Source organism: Eubalaena glacialis, chromosome 3 (assembly GCF_028564815.1).
Source record: "Eubalaena glacialis isolate mEubGla1 chromosome 3, mEubGla1.1.hap2.+ XY, whole genome shotgun sequence".
Taxonomy (NCBI): Eukaryota; Metazoa; Chordata; class Mammalia; order Artiodactyla; family Balaenidae; genus Eubalaena; species Eubalaena glacialis.
In genome coordinates, this window is record NC_083718.1 from 78,446,135 (window position 1) to 78,449,893 (window position 3,759).

A 3,759-nucleotide genomic window follows, 5' to 3' on the forward strand; every position below is an offset into this window, starting at 1 on the left:
TTTTTCCTAGATCTTTGCTCATCTTTATTATCATTATTATGAATTCTTTTTCAGGTAGATTGCCTACTTCCCCTTCTTTTAGTTGTTTTTGTAGGTTTTAATCTTGCTCCTTTTTCTGCCACAGATTTCTCTACTGTCTCATTTTGTCTAACTCATTGTGTTTGTGGTCTCCTTTCTGCTGGCTACAGGATCATAGCTCCTTTTGCTTCTGGTGTCTGCCCTCTGGTGGGTGAGATGGATATTGAGCAGGGCTTCCCCTTTGCTCTGTGGTTGTCACTACCCCGTGAGGGGCATAGTGTGCTCCCTAGTTGTGGAAGTAGAGGACTCAAGATCTGTTTCTTAACTGTGTTTCTGATCTGCGGTGCAAGGTAGGTGGGATTGGAGAACTTCCATTGGGAGAGAAGTGTCTGATTATTCCTCTTCTGGGGCTGTTCTCCTGTGATTGTGCTCTGTTGTTCCAAGATCTTGGCTCATCTTCACTATCATTATTCTGAATTCTTTTTCCAGAATATTGCCTATCTCCACTTCACTTAGTTGTTCTTCTGGGATTTTATCTTGTTCCTTCATCTGTGACATATTCCTCTGCCACTTCATTTTGTCTTTCTGTGACTTTTGTTTTCATTCTGCAAGCTGCAGGACTGTAGTTCTTCTTGCTTCTGCTGTCTGCCCTCTGGTGGATGAAGTTAGCTAAGAAGCTTGTGCAGGCTTCCTGATGGGAGGGACTAGTGATGGGTGGAGCTGGGTCTTGTCCTTTTGCTGGGCAGGGCCATGCTTAGGAAGACTTTACGTCACTTTTCTGCTGTTGGGTGGGGCTGTGTTCCTGCTCTGTTTGTTGTTTGGCCTGAGGTTTCCCAGCACTGGAGCCTATAAGCTGTTGGTTGTGTTAATGGTAGCCATTAAGAGGGCTCCAGCCAATGAGTACCCTCCAGAATTGTTGCTACCGTGTCTTTGTCCTCACAGTGAGCCCCAGCCATTCCCCATCTCCACAGGAGACCCTCCAATACTAGCAGGTAGGTCTGGCCCAGTCTCCTAGGGAGTCACTGCTTTTTTCCCCTGGGTCCTGGTGTACACAGGTCCTTGTGCACACCCTCCAAGAGTGGAATATCTGTTTCCCTCAGTCCTGTGTAATTCCTGAGATCAAATCCTGCTGGCCTTCAAAGTCAGATTCCCTGGGGATTCCTAGTTCCATTTCTGGGCCGCCAGGCTGGGAAGACTGATGTGGGGCTTAGAACTTTCACTCCAGTGGGAGAACGTCAGTGGTATAATTGTTTTCCAATGTGTGGGTCACGCATCTGGCATCTATGGTATTTGATTTTATTGTGATTGTGCCTTTCCTACAGTCTCGATGTGGCTTCTTTGATTTTGGATGTAGGGTATCTCTTTTGGTAAGTTCCAGCGTTTTGTTTTTTTTTTGATGGTTGTTCAGCAGTTAGTTGTGATTCCAGTGTTCTCAGAAGATGAGGTAACTGCATGTTTTTCTACTCCACCATCTTGAGCTTCTGAGGCCTCTCCTTCATTTTTGAAGTGTAACTTTTCCAGATAGAGTATTTTTGGTTGGCAATGTTTTTCTTTCAGCACTTTGAATATATCATCCCACTCTCTTGGCCTGTAAGGTTTCTGATGAAAAAATATGAAACAATTCATAAATTTGCATGCCATTCTTGCATAGCAGCCATGCTAATCCTTTTATCATTCAATTTTAGTATATGTGTTGCCAAAATGAGTATCTCTTGTACTGATATTATGTTTCAAACCCCATAGCAGCTGCTTTCTTGTAAGTCTCAAGTTGTCTCACCCACATCCATACAACCAAGGACTCAGCCAATGAATGCACCACCTCTGTATACCTTCCTTCTCTCCAGAATCTCAGAGAAGTGGAGCTCTGGGTATGTTGGCTCCATTTATTCCTCTCTAGCCTCATTTTTCTGCACACTTCTCTACCTACCAAAATTTAATTTGTACAGAGCTCATTAGGCTGTTTCACACTTTTGAGTATTTACATGTGATATTTCCTCTTTGTAGAGTCTCTCAATTTCTTTATTTTGTTAAGAATAATACTGTCTACCATAGATTGACTTCTCAAAATGTTCCAGAACTGTAATAAGTAATGTATATACATTATCTCATTTAACTCTCAAATAATCTCTATGAAGTAGAGAGTTCCCCTATTTTAGAGAGATCCTTTTAAACTATTTCCTCAATATCATGTGACTAGTGAGCAAAAGCTGAGAATCAAACCAGGTCTGATTTACTCCATGCCTTCACTTTTGAACACTAGGTGACATCACTTCCTTGTCATGCTAATTTCTACAAATCTTTTCTCATTTAACAAAGGTTTAATATCCTTTAAAGCTTATATGAATGTGATTTTCTTAATTTATTTAAAAAAAATCTCCCACTGGGACTTCCCTAGTGGTCCAGTGGTTAAGACTCTGTGCAGGGTACATGGGTTCAATCCCTGGTCAGGGAACTAAGATCCCACATGCTATGCTGCATGGCCAAAAAATAAAAAAAAAATCCCACTTAAAACATGAGTACTATAGAATTGTTTAAATTCTTATGCTTCCTGGTGTATGATGTATGTGTAAAACAGGAATCTAGTTTCCCAAAGTCTAAACCAAATTATTTGCCTTTCTGAAAAGCTAACCTATCTAAAGTAAACTGTCTATCCATTTTCTACCTCAGTGAAATTATAAAATTTCAGGTATCAGCTTTGACCTCTTGTCTGTTGTTCTCAGTTGAACCAGGGAAACAAAATTCATCTCCTTCCACACTATATTTATGTTTTGTATATTATCCTTAATGATATGATATTGTGTCATTTTCCATTCCACACTATATTTATGTTTTGTATATTATCCTTAATTTCAGAGATTGTGGCCTTCCTATTCATTGTTTCTGCAACAGAAGACCCACATACATTTTTACATATTTTGAGAAAATAATAACTACCTCTTATAAGGAAAGATGTTTGTGAAAGTATAAATAGAAGATATAGGACAACAATTACAGGTACAGATATACATGTATCTTAGGCTAACTCTTCTTACAGAGCCCTCCTTTTAGGAAACAATATTTAAGCTTCTCTTGTACTAGGTAGTTCTTTGCTTGACATTTCTGGAGCAATGAGATATGTTCCTGTTTTCTCCTGCTTCCGCGCCCAGGGCAGCTGAGCTTGTTAGAGTACTTGGATACAAAGATATCAAATGTCTTGGAAGGGATTTATGTCAGAAAGAGTTGATACCTGCTACAACTATTCATTCAATAAACTATGAAAAATCTGTGTAACATGCATGCTTCTAGTAACCAACTAATTTTTCATTCTATCTCAATGTATGGAGTCTTCCCCAATATCTGTTTCTTTCCTGGACTCTGGTTTGCCAGCTAAAATTCTTCAGTTTTCTTTGCAAAGCAAGGCTATCTCTCATCAGTTCTACAATTGAATTTGTAAATAAAGCTTCTCAAAGAGAGTGTAGGAACGTAATAGAGATAAAATTAAGGGGCTATCCTAGAAGACAAATATAATGGAGTTACAAAGTTTTGGTCATATAAGAAGTTACTTGAGTTCATAGCAACATGTAGATGGTTTAATGGAGTTAAAAACCTTGTTCTAACAAAAGTAGGTAGAAATAATGTTTAAATCATATGCATAACTTTTGAATGTATTTCTATCCCAGCAAATAGCAACCAATCAATTTCTTACTCTGATGATGTCCTAACCATAACCCAAGCTTGGATGGGAATTCATTATTCAAATGA

General features: G+C 39.1%; 1 pseudogene; it reads right to left on the minus strand.

Annotated features, from left to right (window-relative positions):
* Nucleotides 1–1,624: 1,624 nt before the first annotated feature.
* LOC133089249 (U6 spliceosomal RNA) lies at nucleotides 1,625–1,723 on the minus strand (annotated as a pseudogene).
* Between the last annotated feature and the right edge of the window lie 2,036 nt (nucleotides 1,724–3,759).